This window comes from Electrophorus electricus, chromosome 10 (genome assembly GCF_013358815.1).
Source record: "Electrophorus electricus isolate fEleEle1 chromosome 10, fEleEle1.pri, whole genome shotgun sequence".
NCBI lineage: Eukaryota > Metazoa > Chordata > Actinopteri > Gymnotiformes > Gymnotidae > Electrophorus > Electrophorus electricus.
In genome coordinates, this window is record NC_049544.1 from 7651104 (window position 1) to 7674372 (window position 23269).

Below are 23269 nucleotides of genomic sequence, written 5' to 3' on the forward strand. Positions count from 1 at the left end.
TCTAATGAGAATGTCAAATAGGCTAGATGAACAACTTGTATTTCTCAACATATATAGCTGTTGCAGGTAGAAATTTTGTATTTAAATATGCAGATAATTGGTCAACGTTTATGAAATTCGAAAAAAAAAAATGGGGGGGGGGGGGTGGCGCAATTGTCTGTTACTGTGGGGCAAGCAGTAACTTTTATATATAAAGTGTGGGTGAGTGAATCACTATATCATGAAATTCCTATAACAATTTGGAAAAGACTCAATTCCAAACCACTTAAACTGATTCAAAGCCAGAGTGGTTTAGTGACATACTTTATATCCTATTGTCTAAACCTCTTTATATAAATAGTGAAACATGGACACTAGAAAGCCGCATTCCAATAAATTTCAATAAACACACTTTCTCAAATAAAAGGAAAACTGGGGGCTTCACCAAAAATCATGAGAATGCATAAGAAGTCATGTACTAAGGAATATGGTTTTGAGGAGGTTACAAGTAGAACCCCCAATGACATGCGAACAGTCCTCCAAAAACAGGTCATTGATCTGAGTGATAATTTGCTGATGTTAAGTAAAACAGATTAAGCTTTTGCTGAACTGCTTCCAGTGGAGTGCTCTAGAGCTAGTAACACTCAGAAAAGCAGTGGTACTTAATGGACTTCACTAATGCAAAAACACTTAAAAAATAGCTTGACATGGGGGAACTAAAAATCACTACTTGCTGCTTAATATTTCCTCCACCTCTGTCCATCACATCATAAGCATGTAGGAGTGTGGTCAGTTCCCATCTGCTGTAACGCTACTCATGTACTGTCTCATTTTTGTTTGTACTTGTGTGCAATCTAAATGTAGAATATGATCTGCTAGGATATTTTAGTATATAAGACCAGAAGACAAGTTTATTTTCATCTGTGGCTTTGCATAATGGATCTAGCAAGTATCTACTGTGTCCTGTGCTGAGCCTTGAAATGAATACATCAGTGCAAGCGAATTGGTGTCTGAGTGTAGATGTAGCCATTCTTTGGTGTGTGGATCCACTCATACCTTGTGCTGATTTACCTTCAGAGTTGTTCATTTGTTTCAGGAAACAGAATACGCCTATTTGCAAGAGGTGTGGATTACTGCAATCTGGAATATATGTTGCTGGTAGGTGTTTATTCCACTTTAATGGGTGGTTAATATTAGATGAGTCTTGAATAAATTGTTTATTTTAAATGACCTTTTAACAGGTTATTGATTTTTCCCATGAGGTAGTTTCTTAATTCTTAAGAAAGAAAAGTTGGGTTCTGACAAGATGAGTAACATGTCCTAGAAGCTGTAGATTTTCACAATCCACAAACCAAAGGAAGGGTTGCTGTGCTCTCCCAGCTGAAAAGCTTACTAACTTAAAAGTTTATCAGTAAGTTTTAGAAACTTCTCTTTTCAGTTATAGCAGGCAGAATATCAATTCTGGTTAATTTTACTACTGTTTTCTCTTTGAAGCCCATGGTTAGTAAACACTTCCTGGACTTACTAATGCTAATATTTTCCCGCATATTGTAGGTGCTACTGAAGAACATGGACATACTCCTGATCTAGTCTTCTCATGGATTCATTGTAGAAATCAAAGAAACTCGTTTCAGACCAGAGGGAACCATGTTGCGCCAACATGTTTTTACAGTAGCCTAGAATGAACAAACCAAACACTCGCTCTAGAGAGTGCTTTTCATGTTTTTACTTTGAAGTGGAAGCTGGAAGCAAAACAAAATCAGGACAGGCGATAGCAGACAACAGGGATAAACACCGGCATGGCCTTTCCCACATGGAAATTGCAGAGGAGGGAAAAATGTTTTCAGAATGATGCTGAAGTTGCCTGTTTTCTGCTGTACAGTTAATTTAGCATACTAATCTAAATTCCATTTGTTGTTTAATAGCTAGAACATAGCCATAACGCTCACATTTATTTGTAACTTTGCCATTGGTTTGTCCTAACACTCTCCATTAATTAATGCTGATTTTATTATTCTTGTAGTATTTGAGGAAAGAAAATATAAAAGTATGTAACATCACACCTCTTCTTTTATTTTCACAGTAGTTCAAATCGAGTATTGTTTGGGTCTCATGACCAATCAGCGTTTATCTGTTGCACAGCTCCACAAATCCACATGACATGTAGTTGAAATTTTGGAGGTATGCATGTCAGGGCATCCGTGAATCAGATCCAGTTTATGAGGAGCCTGGCCCCTTTGTATTCCTCCAGTAGGATGGTAGCATTTCTGCTACTAATTAGTTGCTGAGCTGAAGCTGGAGTAGCAGAAATGCTAGCAATCTACTGCCCAAAACCCATTTGCTGTAGAAAAAAAAGGAAAATACAACTAAGTTTTCTTTCCTATTTTTAGTGTAATACGTATTTCTATTTTCAAAATTAAAAAAAAGAGCCTAATTGGTGAGAAGCTATTTAATTTTTATTTTTAGCAGTTTAACTCCATTCATTTTGCTTGTTTGAGCCTCTGACAAACATCTGACAAATCTGTAAGACATTACTACTACAGAGTGGTAATTCTCCTCTGTGTAAGTTTTCTTACAGAGAAGAACAGGAAGGAAGATTATTAACAGGTACAAAAAAAAAATCACAATATTCCAGTCTTAGTGCCCCTACATTGTATGCAGATTCCAATATAAAGACTTGCACCTACATATATTGTGGACGTCAGGTATGACCTTGAATGCCAGTATCTGAGTGTTTGAAAGCCTTGACTTAAGTTAAAGGGTGATCATGTCTTTGCTGTGCTACACTGAGATTCTGATGGTAAATGAAGAAGGAACTGGTACATTCTTTAGAGTGTGGATGAGATTGTTGGGTTGAAAACTGATAAATGTAATGCATATTGTTTTTAAATGTGGCATATAAGCAAATACTAGATACTAAATACAAATACTAATGTGTGTCTGTCTCTCTCTCTCTCTCTCTCTCTCTCTCTCTCTCTCTCTCTCTCTCTCTCTATATATATATATATATATATATATATATATATATATATTGTTTTCCTCTCAATTTCCTGACCTATACCTGCACATTCCATGGCACCAAAGCACAGAGATATTCTGCGTTATGTTTCACCATCAGCTCTGAGAGTGACATGACCCAGAAGAACAGCAACAGTCCATTGTGATGGTAATCTCACTTTCCTATGTCCATATAATTTATGCAGATTTTCAAAATGTGCAGACATTCTTTTTATTCTTCTTCACCATACAAAATTAGATCCTTTTACTACGTAAGAGTGGATAGCCCTTAGCAGAGGATCAGATCAACACTGCTACTCACACTTCAAGAGAAGTGAGAAAAGCTGCTGTTGATTTAATAGTAGTGTCCAATGCCCAGTTAAAGGCCTGAAGAACTTCAACTGATAATGGTCTTTATGAAGCAGGGATTGGCATTGCACAGCAAAAGAAATTACTAATAAAAGGAGAAAAAATCCTCAAAGTAATTACTGTGATAATATTACTATAGTCATTGAATAGAATCAATGATTTTTGCATTATTGACAGCAATTTCAGCGTGATGGTATTTGAATTGCAATGTTATAGAAAATATGAGTATTTTTATTTCATACTAGATTTGTATATCCAAATAAGAAGATTACAGAGCTGGGCAATATGGCAAAAATATAACCACAATATCTTTTTCCCCCACATTGATCAATATTGATATTTCATTTCAATCACGATATATCATTTCATAATGCTGCAAAATAGTTATATAAATTATGTACTGGTTTCACATCACTCAATTGTTTTAAAGTATAAAATGCGAATATTGTTAACCAATCATTACGCTACATGTGTGCATGTTGCATCATTGAAACTGTGATTGTTATACGCTACATGTGTGCATGTTGCATCATTGAAACTGTGATTGTTATATGCTTGCTTGTTTTTAATTGCTTTTCATATGGGGTAATGGTCACAAAAAACGGACACAATTTATTGTTGTTTGGGTACAGTAAGTGCAGCTAAAATGTAGACACTAACATGGGCTGCAATTTCAAATTGTAGGTGTGGTCACTCTGTAAAAGATTTGTTGTTTTTCTTGTCTTGGTTTACACTGACCAATGAAATATTTTTCAGGCCATCTTAATCTGTGCTTCACTGCTTTTCAGATAGCCAAACCACTTACATATAACTGATATCGTGGTAACTTTTTGTCAGCACTTTCATCAGCTTCGGAGAAGCTGTGAGTTCACTTTCACTTTCATGCTACTCGCTGGCTCCACTCATTTTTTCCTAGTTTTCAGAGCTTTCTTCAGCACTGGTAGTGCAAACAATACTTTGCAGCATGAAATAGGTGTGCACTTTGATGTGCAACCAAAAACTGTCTGGCTGTTGTCGTGTTTATTTCTGCTGTGAAAGATTGTTAAAATCTATACTTATCGAGTAAAAATGTCAAAAGTTTCTCATCGTTATTGACATAGATTTTATCGTGATCCTGTTTCGAGACTGTTTTATCGCCCAGCACTATTGGAAAATGTTTTTGCAGCCCACACAAGTAGGTATTAGTCACCAACTACCTCACCACCACCACCCACCACAACATCTAACAGTAACTGGGAAAGGGGAAAGAGAAACGTGCCAATTGTAGTTATGGATTTGGATCTGCAAGGTAAGGAATGTTAGCAATGGGATGTCCAATAATTTTAGTTCAAATATGTATAATTCAAGTAAACTATTACTGTTTTAACGGTGAGCATGTCTGAGGAGCAGACAGAACGATGAAATGGAGTAATTTCCCCATCATGCTGTAAGATTTTGGGATGGGGAAAGTACTGAGTGTAGAAGTAACTAAAGCTGTGTCCAGAAGGATCCCAAAGCATCTGAAGCTCTTTGGCATTTCATCTGTGGCTCATTGACAGTGGCCAAGTTGTGAGGCATGCCTGACTTACACAGTAACACAGTGGAGTAACACAGTAAAAGTTCCTTACATGGCCACATACAGCCACAGATGGTCATCGGCTCACTGGGTGAAAAACAAAATAGTACTGATAGGCTGCACTTGAAAGGCCAAGTTCTCTAGGGAACAGAAACAATATGCTCAACAATACAACACTATATTACATATCTCAACTATTTTTCTCTCTCTACCACTCCTATCTCCCACAGTCCCTCTCGCCTGCTCCACTAACGCATTACAAAAGAAGAGTCATTGTTTGGTGATGGACACTCTCACACGCAGCCCTCAGGAGATTGTGCGTGTGGCATGAGCAAAAATAGTTTCCTAGTTCTGCCCAGTTTTGCCTGGCATCTCACATCTGTGACTGAACTAAAAGCCATGATTGGAGGTGGTTACTGGAGACTTTAAATGCAACACACAGCCACTAATTTGCACATGATGCCTCCAAACGTCTACCATATAGTTACTAAAAGATGGTAGTAAATTTCACAGTAAGGATGGTTTTGTGAGGACAGAACTGTAAAATTCCTCCTTCTGCATAACTTTCACAGTGAATAAGGCTTGAGACTCACAAGATTTTAGGAAACACTTCTCACCAAAACACTCCTGTGAAGAATGGCAATATATTTAACAGTTGGTTCACAGGCCACAGAGGCACTTTTTCCACACTAAATCTGAAGTAGAAAATAAAAAAATACATACCATTGGACCACTTCTAAAATTCCCAGACAATCTTGTACAGCTGGTGAATGCCACTGCAGATGCTGTGATACTGTGGCTTGAGGCCTCTCCCCTCAAAGCAAAGCCCATGAGGAGATGGGCCTCACTGACCTCTGACCTTCTTTAAGTGGGCCATTGAGAGTGCAACATCACGGATGGCCACACATCTGTCTCTGCTAACTATCAACGCTAGTTGTGCGCTTCAGCAGACACGTCCATCTCTGAGTTATACCACAGAACTTTACTTGAGCATTAATGTAACAATCAATTGTGAAAAGAATCACAAACTGTTTCTGAAGGAGTGTGGATAAAACATTCCTCTAACACTAAACCACTAGCTGAATTGACAGCCCACCACACAATTATTTGACTCAAAAACTAATCCCACTTTACAAAAGTCAAACTTTTCTTTTAAACTATAAATTATAAAACACTTCTTTCCACTTCTTAAATCAGTCTTGTGCTGTAAATTATACTTCAGAACTAACAAACGTCATGTATAAATGTCTTGCATTAAGTTGCTTCACTCTGCCACAAGATGGTCTACATGGTGTGACAGCCTTACTGTGGACTAAAGACCACTTATAGTCACATTATCCTATTATAATGGAAAAAAAGAGACTATCCATAAAGCTGTGTGAACCTACACACTCATGCATATCCCTCTAAATCAGTCTTAGTAAATGGAGCACTGTTTTACTTTGTATTAAGCATGTTAATGAAGAAATGAGCAAACAAATGAAAGAACTAAATTCTGTCATTTTAGACAAAATCTTGCTTATGCTTTGGATAAGGGAAATTGAATAAACGAAACAAACAAAATTAGTGAATGACAGACTTTGCTCAAATCTCCTTCAAATAAAGTGTTACCATGTGGGTGACTGCAAACCTGTCGTGACCTATAATGGTCAATTAGGCGCTGGAATATTTAACTCTTTGGTTTCCATGCTTTATATCAGACATGCAAGTTTGGTTTAAAGCTGCATTAATCAAGATTCAAAAAACACATCCTATAGAGGTTAAGTGAACACAAAAACACGGGAATGATTTTTAAACTTAGGATCTGCCTTCCATTCCCATCCATGAACACAAAGCACCTACATCTACAGTGACCAGTGTAGTTCATTCACAGTTTTTTAGCATTAAAAAGTTGTCGTGACTTACATTTACGGCATTTAGCAGATGCTCTTATCCAGAGTGCTTTGTCATTTACTCGTAGAATACATCCTAGCCAGTACAGTGGGTTAGAGACCAAGATATCAATGAAATAGAATACTGTGGAAATACAGGGATTAATGCTGACACCTAGAAGTGCAAAATAAATAAATTCCATTTCAGACAATAAACAATACCCTACAATAAGTATTAGAGTTTTAGTTAGTCAACATAGGAGCAGGGTCAGTGGTCATTGAAATACTCCACAAATAGATGGGTCTTCAGTCTGCGTTTGAAGACTGTAAGGGACTCTGCTGTCAGAACAGCATGTGGAAGTTTGTGCCACTATCTAGGAGCCAGGAAAGAGAATAGTCTCGATGCTTGTCTTCCACGAGACTTGAAGCATGGTATTTCAAACAGAGACATACTTGCGGTTCGAAGTGCTTGAGGTATGGATCGGGCTTTGATCACTGACATGGTCATGGAGTGGCTGGTCCATTTTTGGCTTTGTAGGCAAGCATCAAGGTTTTAAATCTGATGCAGGCAGCTACTGGAATCCAATGAAGGGAGTGCAGCAGTGGAGTGATGTGTGAACTTCAGGTGATTGAAGACTGCATTCTGGACAAGTTGTAGATGTCTGATATCTCTTACAGAAAGACCAGAAATTAGAGAGTTGCAGTAGTCTAGCTTTAAGATTACAAGAGACTGCACAAGTACCTGGGCAGCTTCCTGCGAGAGAAAGGGCTGAATCCTTCGTATATTAAAAAGGAGAAATCTACAAGACCGGGTCAGATTTGAAACATGAGTTGAGAATGACAACTGGTTGTCCAAAGTTATGCCCAGACTACAAGCAGCTTCAGATGGTAATACCAGGGAGTTCTCAAAGGAAACTGTGAGGTCATGGTAAGGGCTGGGAGTTCCTGGGATCTACAGAAGCTCGGTTTTACTGGCGTTTCAGCTTCAAGTGGTGAGCTTTTGAGTGATGAGGTTGGTTGTCTATTAATAATGCTACTTGTGTTATCCAGCATTTCAGTATTTCTCTGAAGGTGGTTCATCCAAATCTTTACTTAGCTCTCCAAGTGATAAAGATTTATCTACAAGATTCGTTATGTAAAATCGGTCACTAGGTTAACATGTTATACAGAGTTCACATACCTGTCCAAGAGAAATGTCACAAATTCTGCATCCAACTTCACCCCCTTTGCATGTAATTATTCTCTCCATTTTGGTAAAGCATTTCCAACATTAACTCTTGTTATAGCTTGTTTCTTGTCGAAAGTTCTTTGTCAGCACAGTGTGTTATTTGGCACAAGCAAGCACCTGGTGATGTAGGGTGCTTACTGGATTCTGCCAATTTTTCTTAACCAATTAGACAGACAGAGGGGTGGAGTAATGGGGTGTTGAGGAGGTTAGTGTAGACACAGACAGAACTTTGTGTCAGCATTTATTTTTTTTAAGCAGGCTTTCTCAGACATCAGATTCAAATGTGCTGATGCCATAGCTAAAATAATTATTTTTATTATGTTCTACATATTCCACAGTTTAACTGATTATTAGTAAGAAGAGGGTGGAAATTGACTAATGCACCTTTAAGACTAGATACTTAGTTTCACTTAAGGGTTATTTTCACTTTTGAGTGATTTTTTTTATCTGACATTCTATGCTTCAACTGAAGTACACACAGTGTTGGGGCGGCAACAAGAGACAAGGCTGATAACATACAATAGCAGTGGTTGCTGTGAGGCTAATCTCCTCCCACACGTGTGGGCTGTGCTGATGTAGATGCCAGCACTGTCTCTTATTCTCACTGGCAACAGGCCTCAAATGAGTGTGTGTGGGCACTGTCACAAGACTTTCAGGGTGTGGGCGTGTAAGTATGTAAGTGTGTGTGTGCAGGTGTATGTGTATGTGCGTATGTGTACATGTGCGCTGCAGCTATGGCAGTGGAGGGACCTGCTGATTTCCGACACATACACTGACACTATGAGTCTAACTGAGGGCATGCATTTACCAAGCATCATGGAATAATGCTTTTGGAAAAAATGTGTGTGTTTGAATAATGCATTTTTTGCTAGGCTAATACATACATATCCTGGTGGAATATGAAATAGTATGATGGCACAATAGTATCAGTAGTAGAAAGATTGATTGCAGCTACATCTACAAAGTAAATGGAACAATAGTCTGGCAATCCGTGCAGGCACATCTGTGAAAAAAGGCATCCAAGAAGCTGTGAACACATTCTCAGACACACGCGTGCGCACACACACCTCTGCTACAAGAACACCGCTTAAACAGATGAGGAGTGGGAGAGAGGAAAGAGGTGAAGGAGTGGGCGGAGAGAATGAAATTGGAAGGGCTGAGGGAATAGAGAAAAGCTAGAATTCTTCAAGAGCGATCAAAATTTTTCAAGAGAGATTTTCTTTCATTCCCATCATTCTGCATCTTCATGCCTCCTCATACTACAAAATGTATCCTTTACTGTGTGACATTAATACAAATAATGCATATCAAATTTCAACAACACATGCAGGCACGTCCCAACCCTCAATCTCTTTGCACCCTTTCTTCCCCCACCCCGGACATACACACACACACACACACACACACACACACACACACACACACACACACACACACACACACACACACACACACACACACACACACACACACACACACACACACACACACACACACACACACACAGCTCTCCAAGTTCTCCAAGCCTCAACATTATCAAACATACCAGAACAGCCCACTTGGGAACATACTGCCCTCATATCCTGACTAAGCTACAAACAAATCTGCATGGGGATGGTGGAAGTGAGAGATAGGGGCAAGTAAAAAAGGAGAGTGCTAAATGTAGAGTCGATGAAAGAATAAGACCAGTAGAAAAATTAAGGGTGAGAGAAAAAAATGTGGTAGCGCGGTACATACAGCAAAGGAGAGAAGCATTGTTGGAGTGAGTGAGTGTGTGTGTGTGTGTGTGTGTGTGTGAGAGAGAGAGAGAGAGAGCACCCTCCATATACAGACAGAAAGATAGACAGGCAGACAGATAGATGGGTAGGGAGAGGAGAGCTAACCCATTTCACAACTGTTTCAAAGACTCCCTTAACAGCATGCAAGACAGAGAATTAAAATGCTGCAATCAAAAGCATGTGTTGAAATGAATTATGAAAACCTTCAGGACCTATGACAGAAGAGGAAGAGACGTACCTCTTCTTTTTTGTTAAAAAAGTCCTTAGCAGTCCATAACCTGGTAGTTTCTCCTGATTCACAAACACACGCAGCAACAGGCAGTTAAAGATACCAGCAGTAATCGGCTGGTGTATCTGATATCAGCCTTGTGAACTCAACAATTCCCTAAGATTCTTCAAAACCCTAAGCAGGCAAACGAAAGACCAAACTCAGATAGAGTCCCTCCCCTACTGACGTCAACACCAAGTCACATGATTACATGAAAAGGAGAAGCGAGCCTTCGTTGCCCTGGCAACAGGCACACGGCTGTTCAGTGATTTCAATAGGTCATCTGTCAGAGGCTGCACTGAAGGACTCATCAACACGCACATGCACATGCACAGAGAGGATGAGAAAAAGGAGCAAGACAGACAAATGAGGGTAGACAGAAGGAGACAGAAGGAGATGAAAAGAGATGGGGGAGAGGAAGAAGTGAGAGTGAAAGTGAGAGAACGATTAACTACTTCCAAAATCTGACTGGTTACTGCACAGAAGCCATAGAAGATTTGTTTATTATATTTCAAGGTTCTGTGTTCTGAGTATAGGAATAGGCTAATTTGCTGTTGGTACTGGTGCCGAAGCTCACCAAGCTCTATAGGAGGTCCAGCAAGTTGCTTGGATTCCATCACAATGAAATGGAGGCCTTCATGCTCTCTAGATCACCATTTGAGGGTTAACCTCCCTCTTAGCCCTCAGAGCATGGAAAAGCTCACTTCTACACAAGGGGCCCAATCTGAATACCATCTGGTAGCATGTTGAATAGAAGGGATGAGGCCTCTAAAACAGAGAAAGAAGGGGTGCCTATGGAGGAGGGGCTAGGACACTGAAATAGGTTCTTCAGGGAAGAGCACTGGCATATATGGTGGGGGAGTAAACCCCAAACCCCAAAGAGGGTCAAAGAAGTGGGATTGGGGGCAGGGGGCCGGATGTTTGTTTAAGCCCATATAAGGAAAAACGAGTCAATGAACGAATGGAAATAGGACTCTGGAGTACATGTAGAGAGCATATATTAAAAAACAGAACAAACCAAAAAAAAAACCAAAACAAACAAACAAACCCTGTAGCAGGCTGAACGGCAAGGCAATGAGTTATTTTCACTTACAGCACAGCCTCAGGATAAAATGGATCTGGACAGGATAAATCAGATTATTACAGGCAAAGAAATAACCGGTTAAACACTGTGGTTGCTTTACTCCCATGATTTGGACTGTTGTCATGTTGCACAACTGAAATGTTCTGAGCATGTACAGAGACGGAGTCGCTCACAATAAGATGAATGCAGCTTTATCAGAGAACACACTTAGTCCACAATCAGATTCCAAAGTACATAAAACAAGGCCGTAATTCAGAAAAGTAGTCCATGATGCAAATAAAACAAAAGGGAACGGGCAAAGAAAGTAATCACAGGCGGAGACAAACCCAATAACAAGTGGCTCAAAAAACGTAACACGGGTTGACAAGACTTTGCAAAGACTGATTATAAACACGGGGTTTAAATACAGAGACTAATGGAGACCAATACGATTCAGGTGGGTACAGTAACAGGTAGGCAATAAACTAGTTATGGGGCAGAAGCAAAAGAAACCAAAACAAGGAAACACGACGAAACAAAACCAGGAAGTAACTAAACAGGGGCGTTGCAGTGGGTTGCAGCAATGCCAGGGAGGGGCGAACATGAGAACAACCAACCCACTTTGAAGTTTCAGATCACTGTTTTACACCATAGTGAGTCCCACGATGACTGCAAGCCACAATTTGCTTCCTCTAGCAAAGAGATGAGATGAGGTGGTACTTTGGTAGGCAGTGCTTTTATACAACAGGACAAGTCAAACACGTACCTGATCTGACTGAATGCCTCACTCCAATTACCCACTTTTTAAAAGGTCACTATCCTTTTGCATAGGTAGGCTGTTCAAGCAAGACATCCCAAAAATATATTGGAATTTAAACCTTCCAATCAATGCTTCTTTAAGAAATCCTGTTTAAATCATTTATTAATAACGTTATGGCAGTATGAAATGTGTTAAATGAAACATATTTATAATAACCTTTTAAGGTCTATTCATGCAAAAATCCAGATACTGCTGCAGTCAGAATTCGAAGAGTAATGAGCTGGGAATATGGTGCCATGGCCTAATGGTGTACATGTAGGGATAGTGTAGGCGTTTCTAATAGTGAGGGTGGTGACTGTATATGACATTTTACTTGAAATAGACCAGAGTCAAGTGAGAGGTTAATCAGTAAAATGTGCTACAGACAAGTATCCATGTCACGAGACAGTGGATCTAGAGAGGTTTAGCTAACACTCCATGCTGAAGTTCACTGGAGTTGCCCAGCAGATTGCCTCCTATATCACCTCTTCTAACACTGATAAATGTTCATTATAGTTCACCTGTGGTGGTTAGTTTTAAGATAAAATTCAATGCAAGTAAACAGTGGTTGAAAATACAGTGAGTTAATGATTCAAGAAATATTAATTTACTCAAAAAATCCAATAAATTAAAACATTTTGCAGGTTTGCACACTATAGCTGAATTAATAGGAATACAAAAACCAGTGATTTCATAAATGAAATTCTGGTCTTTTCTAAGCTGTATCAAAACACTTTACAAAAAATTCCGCAGCTTGATGTTACTATTTGATGCAGCTTCCTTGGTTTTTTCATCCTTTCTGGAATGCCCTTGCCCTGCTGTTCGAGCCTTAACAACTTGTTATTTTAAGAGTCTCTTGTCAAAAGGTCTCAGAATATAAATGATAGCCAACATTCAGTGCAGACATGCAAGAATAGAATGGAAAGGTCATCTAAGTGGTTGCATGTCTCTCCTTCACTAAAGGTAGGTAACCTAAACTGAAGAGGACAAAAGTTGATAATCAGAGCTGAATTTGAAGCCATGCCACACAAAAAATGTGACTGAAACCTTATTTAAGGTTAGAAGTAAGGATAGAGGTCCAATTTCCAGTGTGCCTCAAAGGCATGAAGAAGAGACAATAAAAATCATTCGATCATCTTACCAAAGTATATGAAACTTCAACTGAGCAAATAGAGAAGGTGTGTAATGGCATGTAAATGTTGAATGATTCGGCGACCATTTGTCCCCATGCAGTATTTATAACTGCACAAATTTGGTAGTCACTGAAGACTTTTATCACTGCCATTACTGCAATTAATACTAATTTCAAGACTGTCACAACAGCTTGATGGCCTACCCAGGAATTATAACATTCACAGAAAGAAACTGAAGTATCTTTCAGCTATACAGACAAATGTGCTTCTGTATGATTGCCATTAAACAATATGTGTACAGTACTGTCTCCAAACAGAAAACACAGAGGCTCAACATCATATTGTACAAACTGTATGTAGGACTCAAACTGAATCTTTTTATTAAAGCATATGCAGAAGCACTAAAAAGATCATTCATGTTAGAGGTTTTTGTTATATGACTGATGCAAACATGATCTTTAAATCAGTCAACAGTGACGGAATTATTTATTTGCAAAACAGGGCAGGGTTAGGCATGTAGCTTACTACACCGGCATGTTGATACATGCTGAGGGGGATCATCAAAAACTAGGATCAGCTTGCTTAAATGAAATAGAGTATGTAGCACTTGACTTGCGTCCTCAGTTGGCATTAAAAAAATGTACCTGTAGGTGAAACCACTGTGCAGTCAATTCAAAAATGGTTATGCTTGGCTGACAATTGCCCTTGGCTGGAATCCTGACCAAGTGTCATCAGCAGAAGTAAAGGCTAGACCTCAGAGCCTCCATTAGGTGGTTATTTAGAGTTACTTTAATCCAGCCCTGTAAATTGTGTGGATGGTGGCATCCCTTTCCCTATATGGAATCCTGGTAGTTAGGTCGGAGCACAGCAAATTATTGATAGCTAAAAATACCAATATTGTTAGCATTACCATTACTGATACTCTAAGGTAAAATAAAACTAAGGTAAAATAAGGTCAATGCTTGTACATAGCAAAGCTGAAAAAAAGTAAGTTTCACTGTACAAAAAAAAAGCTTGAGTCCAAGTTATATAAAGTTATGTTACTATGCAGACCTTTTTAAAAAGTGTTATTAATTGTTTTCAACTTTTATTTTAGCTACAAATGTGCTACAGGACACTTGCTCTATTGTCATTCCAACATTTCTTTTTCAAATAGCACAGTCAGGCATGTGTGACCAACTAAATTAGACATATGACATAACTTTGCAAAGGAAACACCCAGGAAATGTGAAAGAAAAGGACACAGACATACACACACGAGTGATGAGTGTGTGAGTGGTCAGGGTCGAAGTGTATCTCGGAGCATGGGAATTGGCCCCTGCCTCCTCCCATCAAGAACCAGCAAGTCATGGGAAAGAGAGCAGGCACTAGAGATAGTGCTTTGCTCTGGAGCTGTCAAGGCAGGTCTCATAGTACCACAGAATGGAAAATAAATAAATCTAATAGAGCATGTTGCATGTTTTGCACTTGAAATATAACAATGACTATAAGTGATATAATTTTCAAGCTTTCACCTTAGTACACTCTGTAGCACACTGTAAAAGCTTGGGAAAAATAGTTGATGAATAAGTGTAAAGGCATGCCATTAGGCAAAGCACAGTGTGGGAACAGCCTAATGTCCCACACAATCCTTCATTATCAAGAGGAGAATAAATCCACACAAACACAAACAACCATGTTCACAAAAAAAAACCAAACAAACAAACAAACAAAAAAAAAACAGTCACACACTTAGTACTCACAGAGATGGTAGGCCTTCTGCAGTTTTCCCCACAGTTCTGAAAGAAATGCCCCCAGCCAGCCAATCTGCAGGGAAGAACCACTGGCCCGTAAGGTGGTCCTCCAACCCTGCAGTTTATCAGTGACCTTACAGCAGAACTGGACGACTGGGAGCAGAAAGGTGAGGCGTCATTAATTATATGATGACATAAGACTGCGTCCACGGCCCATGTCAGTATTTTCATGATGACAGTGTTAGGTGCAAAAAGCATGCAGCAATTACATGGCATTATGAAATAATGTAATCAACAAACACAGTTATGACAGTAGATGGGCTTTGGTACTAAAGGACGACAGTTTTCTAAGTCTTAGTAATCATAACTGTGTTAGCACATTATCTGTAACCTTATGTAATTACTGTATATTTCTGGCATGCCATTTTGTGCCCAACACCATCATGAAAATATCAGATTGCCCTGGGCATTTAGATGCAGTGCTAAAAACATACAGATGTCTATTAAAAAGTCTTTATAAAAGTGTTTATAAAGTTAGTGGCACCAGGCCTTGCTGTATCTCATTTCCATGCACCTTCCATTTATTTATGCCAGCCCTCCCACCCTCACAGAATATGAAGTGTGCAAGGCATGAAATGACTTTGTGCTGTTATAAAAATATCAATTAAGCCATATCTACACTTAAAACACAGTAATAGTGTTTGAACACACATGAAAAGGGATCTTTATTACATAGTGCCTTTCATGTTATTAACTGGATTTCATTTTTTTATCCACGTTAATATTCAGTTATTTATGCCAGTAAACCCTTAATCTTTTATGTTTATAACACCACTGGTAAGTGGCATTGCTTTGGCGCTATAACACAGTATCACTCAACACTGCTAAGCCCTTTTTATATTGTAACAGGACTCTTCCCAGTTTTCTACTTTTACCTTTCCCTTACTTTTAAACCTGTTTATATCTCACTTTCAACCATGACAGCCAGCAGTATAGTTTAGTGACAACTTGAAAAATGAGCACAAATACAGACCATTTAGGCCTATATGGTGCCTGTAAAGTTAAAACTAGTTTGAGCTACAGCATATATCACTAGGCAAAGTTTACTGGACACTGTAATAAAAATAATTTTTAGTTACAGTAAGAAGACAAGCTAAACCTTGCTTTCTAAGCAGTGTTTTAGAAACCCTTGTAGAATACAATTCCAGAAAGTAAATTCTTAATAATATATATTCCTAATAAGGTTAAATTCAAGTTGAACATAAATGAACAACATATAACCCTAAATACAGACAATGAGAATGAGGCAGGTACGACAAAATGTCAGGTGACACTTACTCCAGTGTTTGCGGTCATTGCATGTTTTATCAGGTGAAAGTGGCAAAGGCTGCCACAGTCATATTGGGTCAACACTGACTGATGCTGGAAAAACTAGCAAAGTGGGATAGCTGGGTTTGCATGAGCACTGCATTTACTCTTCACAGAATAACTGTTATCATTAATGCCAATATGGTGTAATGCATTAGCATTTTGTGCTACGACTGGTTTTGGTATCTATTATCCATTTTTATTTGTTTTCAGTCACATAAGATAACATATTTAGCCTATAATGGCTGTTCATTTAATTGGAGTTTTAGACTTTTAATTTATCAATTTTAAAAGATTTTTCACTGAATTCTAATAAAATCCAAATGTGATTTATGGGTGAGTCAATAGATACAGTTGTCATTTGGAGTTCACCAGAACTAGTACCGTTTATCTTGATTTTTTGTTGATGTTTTTTTAAAATATAGAATCTAACAAATAACCTAGTTGACAAAATCACCAAGAACTGCAAAAACATTTAATAATCACAGTGTGACCTTTTGCAAATACCATTTAGCTCTACTGATGTAGGCCTACATAGCATAATGGAAAAATATCAATAAGTAAACAGTTAAACAAATGGGCTTAAATAAATGACTTTCATTCCCCATTTCATAGGATCCGAAGATACACATAGAAATGGTCAGTAACATCCTGCTGAATGCAAATGTTCAGAGCTGTAGGAACAGAAGTAACTGTGCCATGCCAAAACATTCCTGGCACGTACGTAGCATCATCTTTTTCAATTGGAGACATGCTATGTGCTGTAACTAAAACAATTCGGTTTCATTTTGTAGCTGCAACATCTAGTATCCTTTCAAAGGACAATGTTAGCTCTCACTGGAGCACTAGGTCCTAAAGTAAACCTAAGATGAAAAATAATTGATACTGTTATTATTTACATTTCATTGTAAAACTGAACAAGTACAGCTTCCAGATTTAGTTACAAAGGAATTGACTTTTCTAATAAACATGATTTATGGTAATTCAATAAAGTTAAAATCAGATAAAGGCACTTATGGAATTTATGGAAACTTACAGTTCAAGCACATTCCTCAGTTAGCCTCTTACAATGTGATTGTCGTGGCAATGTGGGTGTCTGTTTAAATGCACTCAGTACGGTATACAGTTGTGAAGATGTGAGCAGGTGTGTGTGCGCATGTTGGGAAGGGGCTGCTGAACGCCTACTTATGCTTCAGTTCTCTTCCTCATGGCAGTGCCAACAGTCACGATTTTCAGCCCACTCACCCAGAAAAACTTCCTGTCTCATTTCAGATGGAGGGCTTAATGTGTTTGCTGTTCTCTCTGTGGAGACTAACTGTGTGCAGCATTCACACCTCAACACAAAGACTGGCTAGTCACGAATTTGAAACAATGAACGGATGGGTGATTCATCTTTACTCAGTGGTTACATTCTTCCAACAGAAGTGAGTGGGTGATATCTGTTACAACTCTAGACAAACATACAGAGAGACATATTAAATACTACTTGATAACTTCTGGTTTAGTCCAGAACATCTTGTCTGTTCGAAGTGCAGATTCCAAAACCACTCTATGCCTACTCACAGTAAATAAGTTTGATTATTATGGAAGAACTGAACTGAAAATGAATGGCAACTGTAGAAAGAGAATGTGTATAATGAGAAGACCTCTGAAATATACACATGTTCTTGCAGAAATATTAAGTGTTATCAAATACTCTGATGAGCACCTCAGAATGTAGTTACAATAAGCCTACTTAAAAACATTTGCATGGGCATCAATAGCTTTTGCTAGTCGCACTGCAAAACACCTGCAATGTGAAGATTAACCATCCAACATTAAAAACGTGTCCAGCTGATTAATTTCAGATGTACTGTGTGTGTTCTCTGGGCTCTGATGAATCATATGCATTCATATTAGAAAAAAAAAACCCTTTCTACAGCTTTATTTTTTGTTATGTAAATCTGACATCACAAAAACACAAATGGTGCGATTACATCCTGTATTGTGAAAGACAAACATACATATAGACTGAAACAGAAATTCAAGAGGCTTGTCATGATGTACAAATAGTGCATAAAGATAGATACATACTACTGTAGCTAAGGAAGGTGGTGTAATAAAGAGATGTGTGGAGACAAATGAGCCAAATTTGAGATTCTCTGCACACTTTACGGATGAGAGATGGAGGCTGCTGAGCAAATGTCTGCTAACTTCTTGCTCTCCCAGTGATACAAATGTGACACCATTACTCAGGGACTCAACGATGTGCATAGCCACAGGGGAATGAGCGTGGGCTTCGAGGTGTGCATAACAACCGAGAACTGCGTAAATGTGGTTAATGCCCTTACTTTCTACCATTTTTTGCAATTTTCAGTTGCTTCTGCACTGTTTGTAATAATGTTTATAGTAACAGATGTCTAGCTGTCACTATGTACACAGTGGTAAATACTATGAGCATTGTTAACATTTTTAAACTAACTATCTAACATCTGCAATAGCCTATATATTCAAAAGATGTGCAACCATATATGCACAATATAGACACTATCTTTTCCCATCATGTTACACATTTTTCATATATACATTACCAGTCAAAGGTATGGACACACCTGACTGACAAGTATAGACACACCTGTTTTTAATAGGCATTGTCTTATAGGCATTTAATCCAAATGCTTATATACTCAAATTTTTTAGAAGACAAATGGTGAGAGTTGAAAAGTTGAAAGCCTATGTATGAATTGCCCCATGCAGAACTCATCCTACAACTGCTCAGCATATAGAAGAATTTCTTCAAGACTGAGAGAAAAGCATTATAGGTGGGCACCTCATGAAGCTGGTTTATATAATTATATTAGATGTAGAATGGGGCTGAAACAATTCCTTGAGAAACTTGAGTAACTTGATTACTAAAAATCACTGATGCAAATTCTTTGCACCAGAGCTTCTTTTAATCCATGTTACTATATCCACAATATTCCTATGCCCCATCGTGCCTTGCCTTGCGAAATATGTGCACAGCATCCAACAAGCTGACAACAGACTCAGTAGCTAAATAACTAGCCTTGTTACAAAAATGTGGAAGCAATGGTAAAGTGAGGTGATATTGCATTACCTTCTACCATGGAAGGGTGGTCGGATAATATGAAGAAGCCAAACATGACTTTTTCAAAAGTATTTTTGCGCTTTTTTTAATCATTATCAATCAACAGAGAGATTATGAATAATCTCCCAGAATCCAGTATCTTCCTAGCAGTTAGGCTGAGTGGATTTTAGTGAAGATGGTAGAGGAATACGTTTACTTAAAAGCAGATTTCAAGCCTAACCAGGGTGAGAGCAGTCTGTACTATGATTCTTGGGTTATCACTCAAGAGAGGGGAGGTTCACAAAGTAGGGTGCATGACTTGGGATGTCATGCATTCATGCCGCTGCTATTTTACAGAAAGTTAGTTGACAAAGTAGCTAGTTCACAAGCTATGTGAGATATATTGTTAAATTGTACTGGAGCGATTTCTCGTCATGTTTTTTGGTGATGACGAATTTTTATATTTCTGGATCTATGCAGAAGACATGGTAAATGGGCTAAAGTAGGTTATCTCACATACAACTGTATTCTGAGCAAATTAATGAATTGAATCTATGAACGAACACATTATACACTGGGGAAGTAATAATCTGATGTGTTCAGAGAAATCTAGCTGCATTTTTCAAGAACCTTTTGCTTTGCAACAAATGTTGAGGCACACTGAGTACACTGTAAAGGTTAGGGAAAGTAACATGATAAATTACTTAGTTTTATCTGGTTTATATTTTTCGTGTGTGTAAAACAAATTGTTCTGCGCATATCTTCAAAAACATATGAAAAAGAAATAAGTCCACATGAAAAATATCATGGACAACTTAAATTTTAAAAACTTTTTTGCCCATATCAGAAAATGTTTTATTTAAAACCCAGAATGTAAAATGCAATTTAAATACACTAAATTAGGTTTAGTTTTGACAGATACTGTATGCAATTTAAGCAATAACATTTTTCTAAAACAGAAACCAATTAGTTGTCTCTTTTGTATATTTACTGTTGTTCTTTAATAAAGAAAAAGTATGTATTTGAATATTCAATTAATTGATGAAGTAATCATCAGAATACTCATTTGCTAAAATAATCTATTGCCAGAACCCTAATTAAGATTTTGTAAAAACTGTCCAAAACCACATTATTTTTCTCATACTTTTCTCATACTTTCATCTGTCTGAAACCCTCTGTTAGAGCTCCTCTGTATCTTTAAGCCTCCCCTCCCTATGAGCACAGTGTGCCCTGATTGGTCAGTTTGCCAAATCTGTTCTGAGTGGTCAACTGCCAGAGCAGTTCCACCCCTACACATTACATCCCTGTCTTGCCATCTGCAGAAAGACCCTTCTTTACTGAGCAGCTGTAGACACAGGTGTAGCTAACAATAGCATTGGTTCTGCCGTATCAGTTGGGCCATTGTCTGACCCTGAAAGTCAGGTAAAACAATTTGTTAGACCCAATCCACCTTTGCAAGCCAGACTGGAGCAGGATGTTCCAGAAAGGCAAGATTTTACTTAGTAGGTCTCTTATATTTAAGATGTAATGTAGAGAAATTAGAAAGTTATAATATTACAGTAACCACAGTTTGTCTTCTGACTGACTAAACTGCACATACTTCATTTCTTATTTAGGTGCACTTAGAAAGGTAGGTGCAATTAGAAAGGTAGCCAAGCTAACATTGCTAACATAGAACATCTAAGTAGCATTCATTACTCTCTATGTAAGTGAGGGCCTCCCAAGTTTGCTGGAAGGCAGGCAATAATTATTGCGTTACAAAATTGCATTATCTTGTAACAAAGGAAAAGGTCTGGAATTCCAGTGAGGCATTTCAGGCAACTGAGAAAAGTGATTTCTGTGGGAGAGAGTTACTCCCTCTGGAGTGTACTTTGGGCTTTGTAACTTTGACTGTTTACAGGCAACAAAAGCTATTTAGCACACTAAAGGAAAGTGGTAAAACCAGAAAAGCATAATAGGTCCCCTTTAAGATTATGCCAAGAGCGTGCAAAGCTGTCATCAAAGGAGGCCAAGGAGGCTAATATTTGTTTAGCGCAGGATAATTGCATATTTGTTATTTCTTTATTTTTGATACTATGGAAGCAGGGGAATGGCTGAGCATCATCTGCAGCACAGGGAGGTGGTCAGGGCCACTCAGCAGGTAAGTGAAACTGGGCATACCATTGGGCATACCTGTGCCTCGTTAGGGGAACCTACTTAAACTCTTTTCAGTAGGGACCCTGACACTGAGAAAGTCTACTCAGAAGGAAAGTTCCATGCAGTGACACTAGTCTGAAAGTAGCTCTTCCATTTATAAGTTATTGGTTTATGTTTTGTAATAAAATAGTTTGCCCAAAAATTCCTGCCTCCAAACCCTCTTCTGGTATGGTGCTAAAGATACTTTCAGTTTTTTTTCCCAAAAAAGTAATAGGTGTGTATTTTCTAAATACTAGGTTTGCATTGCAGTGTGGTAGACCAGAAAATGAGCAAATGATTCACAGCAGTACCACCAGTGCCACAGCAGTACTTTGGGGGAAGTTGTATGTCAGCAAATGGCCATTGAAACAGGCATTGGGGCAAGTGAGAAACAGGTGCTAGGGGACAGTGTAGAATTGCAGCTATTACTCAGCCAGTGTCATCGATGCCATTTACATGTATGATTTATTATAAATATTTATTATAAATATGTGTGATTGACATTTTGAAATGTATTATTTATTAAAGATAAATATGCATATTAACTAGCACATTCTTAATCTCTGTGCAAAGTCTGCAAATGCAACTGGATCACTAGTGAGTACTATTGTGCAGTGGTCGACTGATATACTGGCTGGCCAATTAATGCAATTATGAGATAATCAGCATCGGCCGATGCCTGTGCTCATGATGATAATCAAAAAATGCCTACAGGCACATTGTAGGCAGTCCTATCAGTCTGGCTGCTGTGGAGCGATGTGCAGATCTCCTTTGTTTCCATTTCACCATTCTACGTGCAGACGTCTGGTGCTGTGAAATAGTGCTTGCCAATGCTGAATGAAACGTTTCAGGAGAGAAAATGGTAAAACTTTAATTCCTATTTTTCAAAGCTTAATATATTTAACTGGTCATTCTTAATAACATGATTCCAGTCATTTAGTGAGAAAATACAAATAATGTTATTTGGGAATTGCAAATGTACTTGTTCATTTTAAAACTAGTTATCTGGAATTGTACACATAGCACAATGATCATTCAGGATGCAAACTGAAGTAGACACTTGGGACAAGACATTCTTTCACATCCAGTCTTATTTTTCCATCATTTAGGTTCCATTTTGGGCTTTATAGTGTATATTTGGATGCTGGAGATTCATTTTCAGTCATGCTCTACATTTTCTGATTCACCAGGGTATTGTCAAATAATGTGTACAATTTTGAGCATATATATGAAATTACTCAGAAGCTACACAGTATTTTCCACTAGGTGTCCTAGGTCTCCAAATTGCCCCAAAACCTCTCCAAATGCTCACAAAGTCATCAGTCAATATGATCACATCAATGTTCAACAACTTACTTCATTGCTATTAGGTTAAAAGGTTATGCTGGGGAAAATACTGGAATGCTGTAAATGCTGTAATACTGTAAAGAAACAGTATGCTTTCTAATTTATACTTACAATGTGCAGCAGGATTATGATTTTTCCTGCAGTGAATAGGAACATTAAGTGATTTGCCATGGAAACAATCAGTAATTTGCCATGCAAACATTGTAGTAAGTTGTTGAACACTGATGTGATGTTTTAACAAAAATATTTTGCAAACTTGATGCATAGTGACTGATGACTTTGTGTGCATTTGGAGAGGTTTTTGGGCACTTTGGAGATGTCTAGGATACCCAGTGGAAATTACTGTGTATCTCCTGAATAACCTCATTTATATGCTCAAATGGGTTCAAGTTATTAGACAAGACCCTGGTAAATGAGGAAATGTAGAGCATGACCGAAAATTAATCTCCAGCATCCAAATACACAAAATAAACCCTTCAAATAAAAGTTGTTTTTGCTTTTTTGACATCTTCTTCTGTATTAGATGAGCTCAAATGAAA

The 23269-nt window shown here is 38.2% G+C and overlaps 1 protein-coding gene across 2 annotated transcripts in view; it reads right to left on the reverse strand.

Moving 5' to 3' along the window:
* ncalda (neurocalcin delta a) overlaps window positions 1–23269 on the reverse strand; it is a 47053-nt gene that overhangs the window by 14990 nt on the left and 8794 nt on the right. The window contains exon 2 of one of the 2 annotated variants that reach the window (XM_027029188.2): window positions 14783–14926. The gene's annotated coding sequence lies outside the window, so the exon portion shown is untranslated. Of the gene's footprint in view, window positions 1–10015; window positions 10216–14782; window positions 14927–23269 lie in introns of those variants that run through there. The other variant, XM_027029189.2, reaches the window with a different exon arrangement.